This window comes from Planococcus citri, chromosome 1, assembly GCF_950023065.1.
Source record: "Planococcus citri chromosome 1, ihPlaCitr1.1, whole genome shotgun sequence".
Taxonomy (NCBI): Eukaryota; Metazoa; Arthropoda; class Insecta; order Hemiptera; family Pseudococcidae; genus Planococcus; species Planococcus citri.
Genome location: NC_088677.1, coordinates 48,459,570 through 48,476,709, shown reverse-complemented (window position 1 = coordinate 48,476,709; position 17,140 = coordinate 48,459,570). Strand labels below are relative to the sequence as shown.

The 17,140-nt window shown below is 34.5% G+C and overlaps 1 protein-coding gene across 3 annotated transcripts in view; it reads right to left on the bottom strand.

Annotated features, from left to right (window-relative positions):
* The window catches only part of sif (still life), a 283,631-nt gene that overhangs the window by 252,112 nt on the left and 14,379 nt on the right, over positions 1 to 17,140 (bottom strand). For 2 of the 3 annotated variants that reach the window (XM_065345709.1, XM_065345711.1), the window contains exon 1: positions 14,238 to 14,503. The exons of the other annotated variant lie outside the window; for it this stretch is intronic. The gene's annotated coding sequence lies outside the window, so the exon portion shown is untranslated. Of the gene's footprint in view, positions 1 to 14,237; positions 14,504 to 17,140 lie in introns of those variants that run through there. 3 annotated transcript variants of the gene reach the window in all.

Here is a 17,140-nt window from a genome sequence, read left to right as displayed (position 1 = left end):
TTTTTTTTTCAATCTTTCTAGGAAATTTGATTGAAAATTTGATTTTAGTTATTTGGACAACACCAATATTTTCATTCGAAATAGACCTAAAACGAATTTTTCCCCTAAAAAATCAACGATTCGTTTTTTTCTTGAGCGAAGAAGAGAAGAGGGTTGAATTTTAAAATTTGTTTTAAAAATAAGTAATAGTCAATCACACTTCCAAAAATGGGTATCTATCTACGTACGTAATTTCAGGTTTTAACCACGGTGAGAAAAAAAAGTGTTAACGACCGTTAAATCCTTTACTATTAAGTCTCGCCATCGTCGTATCGTTTCTTAAACGTAGGAAATCCGTGAAATCGTTACGCTTTTTTTAAAAAAAAGAAAAAAAGTCTATCTGTGTATAATAGCGATTTGACATCGGCAAGACAGATTTTCCGAAGGGTTATAAGCTGTATTATTGACGCTCGACTTGAAATGAAAATATCGCGAATACGCGTCGACGTGATTTTAATTAAAAAACAAACACTTTCCGGTTTACAGACAAATTGAAAAAGATGAGTTATACGAAAGGGGTTATGCTGGTTCTTGGATTGGTGTATTTACGCGACGAGTAATTTTTCGTTTCCACTCGTTCGTCTCTCCACGTCTCGTTCAGTATAAGGCTGAGGTTTGTTACGCGACGATGATGGGAAAGTAAGGAGAAGGTGAGGTGAGACGCGGTTTCATGTGTGATTTTTTTTCTTCGCTATAGTATAGTAGGTACTCGTATGTGCGCCGGCCACTCGTCGAATAACTTGGCTCGAACGATTTACTTATTTATCAACGTCAATTGCAACGTTGCATTAAGACCTACTTCTAATTACACGAAACAACGAAAACAAAGTAAAATTATAATGGAAAATTGACGATTTTACACTAAGGCTTAAAATTAATGAATGGTTGAATGAATGAACGAATAAACACATTTCGCACAAGATAATGGTATTACAGTAGAACGGTTTCCATGACAACTAATACCATATGACTAGTTCTGAAGTAAGTTCAGTTCATGGTGATAAATTAGACTTTGGCCGCCTCTGAAAATGCTTCAAACGTATGGAGTGGTATTTCTGTTGGATTGTGTGTATTATTATGTTTTCGCCTTTCGCTTCGTTTGCCTTTTATAATATACATAGACATACATATGAAATGCTATACATCTCCCCGTTCCCAACTTGGTCGCCCACCCCTCCGCTTGCCGGTCCAACTGTTCGCCTTCCAACACAATCTTTTGACGCGTTCTTTCGAGCGACGATTGTCGAAAATTTTAATTTTTACCCCCGTCTTCTATCTAAACGAGAGAAAGAAAGAGAGCGACGATCTCTAGCTATCACACAAATGCAAATAATCACCGGAATTACGTTCTTAGATTTCGCCTTTATTGCCTCTTCGTTTGTGATGATAAAAACATAAAAGAGACTACGAAAATTCTCCGCAGCATACCGGATTTATCTGTCGACCCATTTTGTCTTTCAGATTTTGATTTTTTCCCCTTCTTTCGATGGTCGGTGCACTGTACAATTATCTCGCTAAATTTGTACTTACGCTGTACGCTGTTTTCATTGAAAATGGACTGTATGCGTTATAGGTAGGTAGGTACATTGTGTTTGTGAATTTCAGTTCAGGTACTTAGGTTCAAAATCACACAAATCGAGGTAACATTTCAATCACATTTTACGAATCGATCGTTTGTTTGTTTGTTTGTTTGTTTTCTTGTATATTTTTTTTTAATTTTGCAGATTCCTCGTGACTCGTGAGCATTTTAGAAGGGAACTACTCTGACTTTCCGCCTTGGATTTAAAAAATTCTTAGACTTTTTGAAAAATGCATGTTAAAAATGCAAAATAAAGGTAAAGTCTCCTGTGCAAAAAAAAGTTTCTAATCATGGATATGTTCTTAGCTTTGAATTCAGTAATTAATGAAATACATATATGTATATGTAGGTATCAATGATAGGGACTCTACTACGAGATTTTCCCCAGTTTTGAAAGGTCTGAGAAAATGTCAGAAAGTTTCTTTTTTCAAAGTCTTCAAAGTAAAGGTCTACGATTTGAAGGTCTCCTTCAAAATTGCTCCAAAATTCAGAAATTGGTGATTTTTTCAAATTTTTTCAAGAGCCTGACATACCCAATATACATAGATATTTTATTGTAATTTTTTCAAGTTGACATTTTAAAAAATCTGACGTAAGTAAATGACGTAATACCTAATATCAAGAATTCGTCGCAATTTTTACGAAATTCTAAAAAATCGAGGTCTGACAGGGGAAAAAACGATCAAATTTTTTCTTTAAGTTTTTAAAAATGAGTCTTATGAAAGATTAAACAATTTTTATCCAGTGGATTACAATCGAACGGATCGATTCCTGGCACAAAAAACCAAATTCATTTCTCAAATTTTTTTGTACGTATTTTGGAAAATAACTCTACCCAAAAATTGATAACAAGAGAGAATTTTCAAAATTTCAGCGTAATTCTGTTTAAAAACTGGAATTTTGGTTATTAGCTAATGTTACTCCCCCCCCCACATCCCATCAATTTTCAGATGTTCTGTGCCGTCTAGCACAGAATCTGTTTTCTCTGGAAATTTCAAATATCTCCAGCATATCTCAATATCAACTTGACATGCTCAAGTCAACTTCTCGAATCAATAGTCACCATTCATCAAAAGTTGACTTTTTAAAAGTAATTTCAGACCATTCCAGATGGCGTTGTAATTAATTTCAGCAGATAAAAATCGAATCCTGTCATAATTTTGACATTCCACATTGATTAGGGCAGATAAATCGCACATCTGAGCCAACGGGTGGAAAAATATTATAAGTTATTTGGAAATCTAAAATTCAAAAAAGAATCCCAAAATCGTAAATTTTTGCAAAAAATTGCTTAAAATTTCCTCTATCCTCTTAAAAGTGAACGTTCCGAATCGGTTGCGTACATCTTCAAACCGATCTTGAATCTTCAATAAAAATTTGATTTTTCTCCAGCGATTTCAAATCGCTGAAAAAACGTTATAATAAACTTTGTCAGATAAACATTTAATTCTACCACAGTTTCGAAAAAAATCAATTTTTATCTAAATTTTGGATTGAAAATTGTAATATGTTTTGAACTTTAACAGCTGAAATTTTAGATTTTTTAACATAGGTACTATTTCCAAATAAACATTCCGTAAACATTTTTCAAATCTGAAATGAAGAGTTTGATGGATCAATTTGTGGCAGTTTCGTGCCGTTTCGAACTCTCGAGCGGATTTTTATGTATTTTATTTTCCAAAAAATTCTTCTTGTTTGAGTGTTTGCTGATTTTTAGAATTTTTCATTCCATTGTGCATATTTATAATCAATTTCGTACTTAGGGAATCGCCTTGACACCATTTTAGTAAAAAAAAAAAAACTTGATGAATAATCTATTAAATTAAGTAAAAGTAGATACAGGAAACGAAAACTGCGTCAAAATTTTTACGAAAAGAAACATGGCAACGGTGTAGGACGCTTGTATTACGAATTTATGTCAGGCCGAGTAGGTTTATAACTAAGTACTTGAAGGCTTATACTTTTAGCATAAAGAAAAGCGATACTTTTAGCCCATTTCATGGCATAAAAAAATAAGGTAAAAGTGTATTACATAACGATACGTGTTCATGAATACGAAGGTGAAAAACTATAACAGCTTTTTCCATATAGCGAAACTTATTACAGAAGAAACAAAATAATTTAAATTTACCTGCGCTTTTATCGACTTGGGAATTTTTCGGCAAAAAGTAAAAGTTACCGCTTTACAAAACTGAATACGACACGTTGTCATCGTAAATTTGATTTCAAATACTGTCGCTAGATTTTTTTGTTGGCCCCTTTCAAAATATGTACACATACACACCAACTACGTTTGGGCATGGTTTGCGAAACGCGGCGAACGAGTTGCGAGTTATTCAACAATTTATTCATTCTATTTTACAAAGTCGAGTCAAATTCATCGGCTATTAAGCGACCTACAAAGGCTACGAGTATCTCACGGGAGTAGCTTTTTCATGTATAGGATAAACAATCTCATTTTACATTGGAAATTTATTTCAACTCGGACTTGCTACCTACCTACCTACCTACCTACCTACCTACCTACCTACCTACCTACCTACCTACCTACCTACCTACCTACCTACCTACCTACCTACCTACCTACCTACCTACCCACGTAACCCCTCACCCTTGTACGTATGACTCTCGTAGGCATGTACAGTATTCGGCAACGGGTACAGGTACTTGAAAAATGTTCTGCAATTTTTTTCAATACTGCCTACTTGTGAAGTCGTAACATTGTAAAATTGCTTCTCAGGAAAAATCAAACGATTTGGTGATACGAATGTTTTTCATTTCACTGTAGGTAAATCTACTAAAGATTTCCGAAGTTTCAATTAATTTTATGGGAAAATGTTTCAATGACATGTAGGTAGGTGTCTACCTGACGTTTTTACAAAAAAAATACGTATTTAAATATCGAGACCTCACGAGCCCGCATTATACACTCTTCTTAGGGTGTGAATATACTTTTTTTTTTAATGAATCATTACTCATGTGAGCTCCCTTACCGCGATATTTATAGGTACCAGAATAAAGAATTGCATTTACATTCGAAGCAACGACGACAGGTGCTTGCACTTTTAAACCACCGTGATTAATGTGTAGTCGAATAAATATCTCATCTTTTTTATACGATGACGGTGCTAAGATTTTCAAACAGTCTTTTATTTGTCGACACTTTTCCAAAGCGCCGAAAGAGAACCTGTTGTTGAATCATGTCATTCAATCGGATTGGCTTTTAAGGTGGCTTTTTCCTTTTTTCAAAGTAGGCATTTCCTCGATGTAGCCGAGAAAAGCACACACATTAACAATACTCAGTGATGGATTGCTTCCCAGTATTAATATTATAAGGTAAATAATAGGGTCACGGTTGCGTCACATAAGGTATGATTAATTGTTTAAAAACCTAGCTCGACCAAAGTTCAAGGTCTTTATTGTTTGTATGGGGGAGCTGTCTTCTTTAGACGTAAGCCGATCTGTTTAGATTGTTCTAGTCTATAAATATGGAAACGCCGTGCTAGTCTTTTGCAGCTTTTACAAGGTGTAAGTATTTCTTCAACCGAGTTTCTTCAGTTGAATGCGCAGACTGTTCTCTCGTCTGATTCTGTGAGGCATAAGTATAAGTTGAACTTGCGGAAAGGTCAATTGGAACAAAATTATTTCCATGTTTCATTAGATCTATTTTCTTAACTCATATGTTGCGTTTACAAATTTTTTTTTCAATAGGTACTTCCACCAACACTGTCAGCATATATAAATCTAAATGTATGTTGGTTCAAATGCAGGAAAAAAACGCCAAACTTTACGAATTTTTATATTTTTCAATTTCTGAACTGGAGTTGAAAAATATGAGCATAAAAACATTTTCATCTGATAGCTCGTTGAAAGTTGATTGTATCAAAAATTTTATAAGGCATTTTCTTCTCATGAATTTTTTTCAAAAATGTTTGTTTTCCACGTCGGCACTTGAAATGCCGAAAATTATCGATGAAGAGCGTGAATAGCATGGTCATAAATGGTGATTCGGCTCTAAGTGAGAATTCTGAATCATAAAAAAAATACCTAGTCCGCATATTGTTCATGAGTGGGGATGAAAAGCTGAAATTGTTATACGAGTTGATTTTATGCAAGTATGCACAAAATTGGGGTATTGGAAATGGAAAGTTTTCGATTTTAAAAATTTCGACCAATTCGGTTTTTTCATATTTTGTAAAATTTGAAAGCTCACCTATTGGCACTTATCTATTTTTCACCAAAGGGGCTGAAAATTTAACGACGACGTAGCTTGGTTTTCACACTCGAGGTAATAACGTTAGAAGAAGTAAAAAAATCGAAAAAATCTCCACAAACTCGTACTTATGACTTTGGCATTGTATTTTTCATAATTTTTTTCATTTCTAAATGTAAGGCCACAAATGAAAAAAAATCACGATTTTTTACCCTAATCATTTTTCAACGACATGATCAAACGTTTTCTAAATTAGATATTTTAAGTAGGTAGATACCTTTCCTTTTCTCCAATTAATAGGGTTAATTGGTCCATTACTAATATAGAAGTAAACATATAAATTACAAAATGACCTCGAGATTTCAATTTTATTTCAAAAATCAACAAATATCCCTCGATAAAGAAAGCAAGCCTTATCAAAGATGAAAAGTGAAACAACATCCCTAAATAAATATCAAACGTTAATCACTTGGAATAAAAAAACATCGAAGGAGAATATTTACTTATAATTAAAACAGTCGACACAAAATCAGCGAATGAAAAAAAAGGAAGAAAAAACAATAGCCGAAATTTTACTGAAATCAAACGGGACCTAAAATACGAGTATCTCAATTCGAGCAGAACGCCAATTTTAGCTATAAATTTCGGTTTCAATTCTATTTTAGGAAGTGTAAGTATTTCCCTAATGATTTACAAGATACTTATATAAGCCCTGTTGACTCGAGGGAAGGATATTGAAAACGGTAGTTTGAATTTTATAAATCCAATCAACAGTTTACTTGCCTCTTTATATTATATAGTCTTCGAAGTAAACATGAAAATCGTGCGGTTGTTGGTATAAATAAGTTCATTAATTGTACGTAGAATAAAACGGAAAACGAGCTGTCATCCGAATCAATATGATCGGGTAATTTGGGAGCTTTCTTTTAATTTAACGAATATACAAGCAAAACTAATATAATTTAGTTCACTCGGTTAAAAAGACTTTTATTCATTTAATTTCCGATGAGTACACCTTGCTTTTTGTACAACTCTATTGATTCGTTAAAAAGAACATTGTCGACGAAAGGGGAGACAGCACGGTGAAGATGAAAAGCTCAAAATGGGTCACGTCAACGTATTTAACACCTAACAAGTTTAATCAACGTAGTACCTTCTTTGAAAAAATTCCCCGTTTCATCTTACCCCCTCTCAATGGGAACCCTCTTACTTTAACATCATTCAAGCGTAGCTGGGTGTACTGTATGAAGTAAAAATATAGCGGAAAATTTTCAATTTCTCTAGACAAAGAGTAAGTTGGTGAAATTATACAAAATTTGCATGACAATACCATTGTGTAAGCAGATAAGAGTGAACATTGCTTTAGAGAAAATGAACCCCCTCGCAGCATTAATTAGTATTTTGGTTGGTTTTTTTCCTTTTTTGTGTAGGTAGTAGGTACTTTTTCGCAAATATGTCGAGCTAGAGGTATTATCACGTTGAGAAATCTTATCGAGTCATTTAACCGAAGCAAAAAGTTGTAATTTAAAAGCAAAAAAAAAAAAAATTAGGTTCGAATTTTTTCAGAGTATAGAAAAAACAACTGGGGAGTCTTCTTATTTAGACAGCGAATGTGAAAACTAAGTATTTGAAAACTTTTTCATGTTTCACAATTATCGACATTTTTATGTTTGCGAAAGCGTGGAGATAAAATAAACGCTATTATCAAACCCATTTTTAAAGGTTTTTTCGTGTATTTTTATATCGCCGCGTGTTATTAAATTGATGAAACATTAATGAAAAATTTAAATGCTGCGGTTTTTTTTTCGTTCACGCAGATAAGAGCTAAGCAGCCAAGCAAAAATCTTGTAAACTTTTTTTTTAATTTATTTTTTTAATTTTGCGAAAATTTTATATGAAAATTTATTACTTTTGATTCGACTCGGAACAACTAGACGAGGCTAGTGAAATGGAAAAACTGCCTATAGTAAATATTATACAAGGGGAAAATAAGGAAATAAGAAAAAATAAAAGGAAACGTAACAAAAAAAAATGCACACCACCAGTGTGCATGTTTTTATTACCCACCTCTTCATATCAAGAAGCAAAATTTCTATGGTGAAAAATTTTTCTAATAAAATAACCAATTTGAGTTGAAAACTTGAAAACGTATCGTTTTACGACGTGAAAAATATTTATTTTCATGTACGAGTTTTTTTTTCGCGGAAATCTTCATACGGAGATGGAAAATAAACCGTTTATCAAAATCAAATCAAATATTAGAAATTTTGACGAAACAAAAATTCAGAGAAAATTTCATTCTAGCATGAGTAAACTCTTGACGTATTTTTCTTTTAAATCCGTGTAAAGGAAAGATTTCTATGGTTTGTTTCTCGCGGGCTTGAAAAAGTCGATGAAATGCGAAAAAAATTTTCGAGAGCAATTTGAAAAAAAAAGCATGTTCTATTCAATTTATTGTAACAATTTTTTCCCTCTGAATTGATGACGTAAGATGAAAAGATTTCGCGAATTAAAAGTTTTAACCTTCGTAACAACTGCGAACGTCTTCTGTGGACGACCTTGATTCATAATGAGCAATCAAACGTCCTTTTTTTCGAGTAAGGAAAATACCAGGAATAGATTTTCTAATTTTTTTCTTTTCGAGATTTGATTGAACAAGGTAAATTTTGAGAAAGTTACGTATGTTAACGAAAACAAGAAAGCTAATTCTTTTGGTTGAAATTGTGTGATTTTTTCAAGATGTTTGCTTCCAGCCCCCTTCATCACATTACTTGTTTCTAATTCCAGGCACAGTGATTTTTTCGTTTAAACATACTAACAAGACTGAAAAAAATCAAAGTAAAAAAAAATCTGAATATGTAGATCGAAAGAGCACGATAAAATACTCAATTTACCTTTATTTTAGATGATAGAACTATCTTTCTCGTAAATTGGGGAATTTTTGGGGGAGAAGGAAATCAAATTTCGGCTAAAAGTGATAAAAATCTCAATTTTATGTAGTTGCTGGGCCAGAGAACTGAACTTCAGCACCTACTTTGCTGCTTCCTACTCACACTCAGTCATTTTTAGCAATTCTGGACCTCCGAGAAACTTTTGGATATTTAAACTCCCACAAAGTTGGCTAATCAAGTGCCACTTTTTCAGAATCAAAACCAAGTCGAGAAAGAATGCAAAAAACATCACTATAGGCAAAATTTTCAGTGAATTTTTGAAAATCAAATACCTATTGTATCCCAAAATGCGAAAAATTCCAATATTTTATTAAATTTACCTAGAAAGTTTAAATTTGGTATGTATGTAGCCCCTTTTCGACCTCCGAAAATCGATTGTAAATAGTTACAAGCCGTTTTGAGTTCAATACCCTAATTACAACGTGTTGAGTTGATTCGAGGAGGTTTCAAGCGTTCTGGAGTCTCCAGTTCAATTATACATATTATATAACAATTCCTGATTTTCAAAAAGTACCAAAAAAAATTGCCCAAATTAACTTTAGCGCGTATAAACGTGATTTTCGTTTTTTGGTGACCCACTCGACCGATTACACAATATCATCCAAAATCAGCTGTCCGTTCTGAAACGTTGTTAAATTTTGTGGAATTTTACAACTATCAAAAATCTTTGAGAGATTCCAGGAACTGCTCAGAACAGTTCGATATAATTTCCAAACGATTTGGGATATTAGATATTACAAATGGGACGTATAGGTACAAAATTTCGGCATTCTAAGTCAATTTGATAAAATTTTGATTTTTTCCGCATTTTTGTTCTAATTGATTTTTAAAAATTGATCGAAAATTAATAATCATAGCTGGCGATGTATTTTTGCACGCTCTTTCGATTTAGCTTCGTCGTTCAGTTCAAGAATTTGTCTGCCGATAGGAATACCTTCCTTATTAGATTTAATCGTCAGCGAAAAAGCCTTTCAACTTCCAAGAATTGTTCCGTTTACTTCTTCATTCCATAGAGTTGTATGGCAGCAGCGGCATCGTACAAGAATATTTTATTGGTGCATTTCTTGGAAATCATCAACAGTGTATACTTAATGTTTTTTTGGTGCATTTTTTCCGGGCCCTTTGCACAGTGATTTAAATTTTTCAAAATGGATTTTGAAGTCTCGTTATTGTGGTTAGAAATTTTTTTTACGGGAAAAATTTCCGATCTGCAGATATTGTTATGAAACAGTTTTTTTTTTTTTAATTCACGAAGTAGTTTCGGTTTCAAAAAGTAGGCAACGTTTCAGAAATTTCGGGAAATGGTTTTTTTGTTTTGAAATGGAAAACAACCCATTTGATACAGTTTTTAAAAAGTTTCAAAGTAACCGTTTAGAAACCATATCTAAATCATTTTGAATACATTTTGAAATGACCGCTACAAAAATATTTCAAAATAGTGCCATTTAAAACTGTTTTCAAACCATTTGTTTTGAAACGACTAATACAAAATATATTAAGCTAAAAATACTTAATATTTTTTTTTTTAATTTTAACATTATTAGGCAAGTATTTAAAATGAAATGAATACCTACTCGAATGAATTGGCATCGTAGGAATTTATTTTAAAATCGTTTAAAAACCATTTGAAAACAGTTTTGAAAGAAAAATTTCCATTTAGGAAAAAATCCGCAATTTTTAAACCATTTTAATATGGTATCATTGAAACATAAACAAACATAAATTTCGAAAATAGTTTCAAAACTGTTTCAAATCTGCCAAAAAAATTCAAATTTGACATTGTATTGAACCAATTACGAAAAGAATTTTTTGACAGCTTTGAAACAGTTTTGAAACCGTTTTGAAACCAATTTTGTAATTTTTGTTTACGTTTCAACGATACCGTTTCAAAACAGGTTAAAAACTGCAGATTTTCTCCTAGTTTCAACTCATGCAGGTCGCTTTCAGGGTGATTCCATCTCTGAAATACGGGTAAGCATACCAAGTTTAAAAACAGCCTATTCAAACGGGAATATTTTTGAACGTGACCATTATAAAATCATTAAAATACACACTTGGAGAGGTACGAGCCAAGGGCTTCTTAGAGAAATCTCGTCCTTTCCCCTTTCTAACAAATTATTTTACCTACTTACTCGTAAAAACCGCAAGACTGCGTCCAGTCTGTGAACGTTCAAGAAATCTCAAAAAAAATCAAGCTCTTGTACATAAAAAATCGATGACTTAGATCTGTCATACTATACGAGAGGCTTTTTTAAAGAAAGGAAAGAGAATGAGTAAAAAACACGAAATTCGAATTTTTCAGAAATAATTTTATTTTGAAAAGCTACATTACGTATAGGTACCTCTTAAAAGAGGTTAGTGAGAAAGGAGATGGTGAAAAAACGCGTGAGAAAGGTTTCACTTGAAATTCATGGGATAAAAAATTGATTGTGAAGAAAATCAGAGGCCTTAAGTAAATTTGTTGCCCTACTATCGCGAAAAATCTTATTTTACGAGGGTTATATAGCATTTTAAAAAACGATTTCATTCTTTCAAAGAAATAAATGGGCAATTCATTTTACATCAAGTCGCGATACTTACCACTTACATAATCGCCAACATCATTGAAGGGATTTCAACTAACTACTACCTGGAATTTGTTTTCGCCACTATAGTATAGAGTCCTGATAGCAGTATCCACTTTTAGCTTCATCAATCTGCAATATATGTCACACGATGTCATTTAAATTGCCTACATACATCACTGTAAGATCCTAATTTCACTCGAATCGTTCTAAAGTGATTTAAAAACAGTTTGGCTGCTTATAAAAGAGGTAAGTAGACGACTTATTGAAAGCGAACGAAAACTAACCCACGTCGCGATCCCTTCTCTCGTTGTATTGTGAAAGAAATAAAAGTGCTGCCTTTCGATTCGAACGAACGTTTTTCAATAACCGTAAAAGGATACTTGGTGGCTGTAGTATGTATGTACAAGTTGTCTGTATCTTTAATCGAAGGAAGTCGATCGTTTTCGAATCAGCGCGTATACATTTTGATTTAAATACCCAACACATTCTCGTTCTAGTCGTTCTCTCTGTCTACGAGTATATCTGGGTTCGTTCATCTCTCCCAATTCAGAAAGAGACCCGGCCACGTACCTACGTAAACTAAATGAATTGGTAGGTGGTAGCTGGAAAAACTAGTCATCGATAAATTTCGTTTTTCCTTCTCCATTCTCCTTTCACGTTCAGCATGGTAACTTTATAAGCATTCGGAAAATCGTAAATGATATCGGAGTTTCTGTTCCGATAGCGAGTCGAATCGAAGAAGGTAGGTGTATCGTGTGGTATTCGAATAAGGCAAAAAATCACCCTTCGTAACACGTTGGTAAAATCTGCGCCAAACGAACCAAAACTTAATTAAAATTACCGACTTCATCAGGGTGTGATATAATTACACAAATAATTGCGCTCGATATTAAACGTTTGTTTAATTTTTAAACGAATGGTTTGTTGTGATAAGACGGCTAGAGAAATTTATTCGTAAACCGCTGACACAAAGCTGGTTTTGGAAAACCGCGATGTCGTTTTCACCGTGAATCGATTTCGTCTCCGGTTCGTAAAATAAGGTCACCGAACGAATAGGTACATCGGTTCCAAAAAAAATTCCCACTCATCCGAATTTGCGGTAGAATAAAAAAAATTCAATTGGTGGATTTTTAGCTATAGTTTTATTTTAATACGTATGTTACTACCTCCGTTAAGAAGAAAAAAAATATATATATAGAACCAGCCTGGGTGAGTTGAACGAAGGCAAAGCCCGAGTATCTTTTTTCTCTCTTGCTCTCTCTTACTGGTGAAATGGAAATTTAAAAAATCAACAGTTGCGAGCATAAAAATTTATTTGTAAAGGAAAAAAAAGACGCTTGATGAAAGCTGAATGTAAAAATATCCTAGCATTAAATATTCACGAGAATTGAAGGCATCAGCGGCTCTAACGCAAGAATTTCAATTGCTTCATCTAAATTCATTTTCAAGTGGAAAATATACCAATTACAAAGCCTACCGACGTTCTTTTCGAAATTATAGATCACACCGGGTTCACTCGAGTGGTTTAAAACGATAAAACCTAAATTGAAAGGTAACTACAGATTGCATCCTTCACCTTCCATTCGTGTACGGTGAGCTCGCGACACCGGTCGAGGCGAAGGGAATAAAGGTTCTATAAAGCCAAAAGAAGAAAAAAAACACGCCGGAATAGTCGCGGTATTTTCCATCGAATTGAAAATTTACTTAATTTTACCCAATAAGGAGTAAAAATTTGAATTTTCTGCCTCGCTCGCGTTCCATAATATAGGCTGGTGCGCACGCGCAATAAAGTATCGATACGAAATGGAAATTTTTCTCGCCGGATTTTCGTCAACGTGATCAATTGATTCAATTTTACATGCCTCGGAAGCGTACCTATCCAGTGAGAATGATCGTTTTTTCGATATTTTTCTATTTTATACTCTCCTACAATGCGATGAAAACACCTACCATCCTTCGCGTAATGAATATAGGTACATATTTCGATGGAATGAAAATTATCTATGGTAAAAGCTCAATTCGGAAGAAGTATTTCCATTCTTTATTTGTATCAAGATTCAAGTTGCGTAGGTAATCGAAACGAATATTGAAGCGAAAACTTTCGTTTTTTATTTCTGATCCAATGTGGAAAATACGTAAGTACGAACGATAAGGATGCTGCGGTTGATTGTATTGATTTTTATTCGCCGACCAAAATAGCACAGGAAATGTTCGCTAGTTTCACAACTAAGTATTTCTCTTCGCAGAAACAACAATATGAGATTAGAAAATTTAGAAATCCTACATGCTCGACGAACGTTGGTACCTACACGTACAATTCATGGGATGAAAATTCGTCGAGCTAGAAACAAGAAATCCTAGTTCAGGACGTTTCACGCGAATTGCAGGAAAATTACAGCATCGTTAGGATCGCGTTCGATACGGCAGTCAAGATGCGACACTATAAGCGTGGAATTGGTTTGAAAATTTAATAAATTTTTCGCGATTGTACGAAGATGAACGGAGGGAGGGAGGAAAGCAGCGTGCTCGAACACGATACTACATAGATGGTTATTAAAGACAGACGCGGCGAGGAGTAAAAATTAATAAAATAATCATCGGTTTTTGGTTGCAAAAAAGCGAAAAAAAAGGAGAGTAAAAAGCTCGAAAAGGTATCTCATCTTCATGAAATATTTATAGGTAGCTGAGAGAGAGAGAGCGAGGTGTTTTTTGCAGCATATGCGAACACCTGCGTAGCTGGGCGATAATTTTACACACTGGCGTGGTGGAGAGAAAATCCATCTAGGAATTGAAAAAATTTAAAGAAATTTTACATTAAAATTGACTTTGAACGCGAAAAAAATGTATAAAATTCACGTTGCGTTTTGAAAAAGGCTAAATCTGTTTACCTGGCTTCTGGTGCTGGCGTTTCGTTGGCCGTAATCGCTATGTCTTCTCTGTATAGATGAAGATTTGGCACCCATGTTCGGCTGTTTTTATATGGCGAGCTCGAATACGAATCGCACTGTTTGTAAAACCGATATATATAAGGTCGAAATGCGTCTCGAAATTAATATTGAAGATTATTTAACGAGATGAAACTGTAATATGAATTTATCGCGATGGTATACACAAGATGAACTACGCCCGTTTATGATAAACGGTAACGTAGGATCACGCGCGCAGCTTTTTAACCCCCGAGAAAACGCAGGAGATGGGAAGCTGCCGCAAAAATCGACAACTGCCATCTGTAATTTAACACCTTCACGCTAGATTTCGCCACTTTTTTGACCATTATTAACCGATAATGTTTTTAACTGGCGAGATCGCGGCACTTCGGCACTTCGGCAGTTCGATAACTTTCATAGCTATTTTCAACATATTATTTCTCTTTATAAAACTATACCATAGCGACTTCTCACACTATACACATACCTAGAGGAAAAATTGAACGAAGCAGGGTAGTGGTATGGTAGGTTGGTATAGGCTAGAAGCGGAGCTGGCGCGGGCGCAGGCGGCGCGGCGCGGCGGTGCTAGCGGGTTTATTAATAAAAAGCAACTCCCGGAAGTGGAAAACTTTACAGTTACGTTAAGTATTTCTGAAATGATTAATTTTAGTATATTTTTAATTACGACAGAGGCGCGTGTTAGAGCTCATTCTTGACACGTGCGAGAAACAAGCAAAGCAAACGATGAAGAAGAAGAAGAAGAAGGAGAAAAAAGATATAAGAAATTAGGTAGGTATCCCATCTCCCCGGACACGATTTTACGGGGCACTAAATCAAAACGTGTAGGTACACCACGTGCAGAGAAATAACGCACAGTCTCTGATGGAACATAAATGAAGAAAAATGATTCCAAATGAAATTTCCCACTACTTTGTGCGAATTTCTTCTCGAGTCAATCACGGAGTAAATTTTCTATTAAATTTGACGAAACAGAAAAATTTTTAATGAAGTATTTTCATGGCTGGTCTATTTTACAGATAAGAACAGAGAATAGGTATAGCGGTATGTACAAACACACATTCGCACAGACAGAGCTGTGTAGCTGGAAATTTTACTCTTCTCTCTCCACTGCATTCTTCCACGCTGTCCAAAGCTCTTTGCTCTTTTCTCACATATACGAGTAGATAAAGTCGTATGGTTTTTGTACGAAATTTCCATCGTCGAATCATTGGCAAACGTAGATAGAGCGAAGGATCGAGGGGAGGTAAAAAGACGAAAAACTTATTTAAAAAGAAGTTTTGCCCCGAGTCGAGCCTTTTCGTATGTACCCAACTACCCATACATTCAACTTGTATATCTATTTAACGAACTGGAATATTCGATATAACACTATACCAGCGTGAGCTACGAGTACAACATGTCTACGTAGTAACAAAAATGATTACAATTGAAAAGCTCCAAATGCTCCAATACTTCGCTTCTCTCTCGCAATCGTTTTTTACACAATATTATTATGTTTCTCTTTCCATCTCTCCGAATTTGTTACGTACCTATGGGAAGAAGTACGCGACTTAATAACGTGTAATTAATCAGTCGAAGGCGGTAGCAAAATTAACGACGAGTTTTAGACAACATCAATTTTTACGAGCCAAACGCTCGTAAAACCGAACGCGTTCGTGGAGCTCGGCTGCTCCATCGGCAACGTCTTATTGATAAATAACTCAAACTAATGCTGCGAATTTTTTTTCCATATCACATTTTGAAATATTTTTCGCAAGATTTAACTCGATAATGTTCATAAATTCTAAGCTGCTACATTATAAAAGTTACATAATACAGAGAACGTTTTATAGCACCGGCGAAAAAAATTTAATACTATTACAATTAGGAAGTATGAGCGATAAATTTTTCATAGTAGGTACTTTTTAAATGTATTAGCCATTACGATTTAGGTACTAGATTAAACGAAGCTTGTCAATTTTTACTACCTACGTACAATTCGAACAAATATAAATTAGAGTCCGTGCAATTTACATCATCTCACCCGGTTTTAGGTATCTCTGTGGTTTTATTATTGGCGTTTTATAAAAATTAAAAAACAATTCCCCCCTCGCTCACGTTCGGTAAGCGAGCGAAACACTATTCTATTATTTTTCACCGCAGCAGCCAACAAAATACTCTTTAATGTCACCCGGAAAAGAAACTCGAGTTGATAAATTTGCATATTCTTAAGCCGTAAATATGGTTTACGTAGCGTGGCATGGCATGGCATGGCAAGGCGTAAGAATATGCAACCGATGAGATCGCGTTCAATTGGTTTCTCGTCGCCGCGCCAATTTTCTAAAATGAATTAAACGATGTTGAGAGATTAAATGCGGGAGCGAAGGAGGTAATTCTTTGTTTCTCGAGACTCGAAGGATTCTGTAATTAAATGTCTTTAATTGAAAGATACGAGTAAGTACATCATCGAGATATTAATTCGTTTTTATTTGAATTTCCTTCCGACAATTTGTACGTTTAAATCTGTGCAAGCGATAAGTATGTAGGTAGGCACTTTAAATGACCTGCGTGCAGACTTTAAAAAAATAAAAATAAAGAACTAGCGTAGGTATATGCTTTTTTTCAGTGAACGGTGTCCTCTCCCCTCCAATCCCTTCAAAATATAGACATTCCTGTCATCAAGTTGACAGTATCTTTTTTTTAATTTATTAAATAATAGGTAACTAGGTACATGCACCTACCTACGTTAGGGTGGATCGCAGAAAAAAAATGTCGGAGGATTTTCACCAAATTTAGTGTAGACTTTCATTTTGAGTTGAAAGTCATTCAGAACAAAAAATACCAGCTTGAGCAGATTTTCCCCA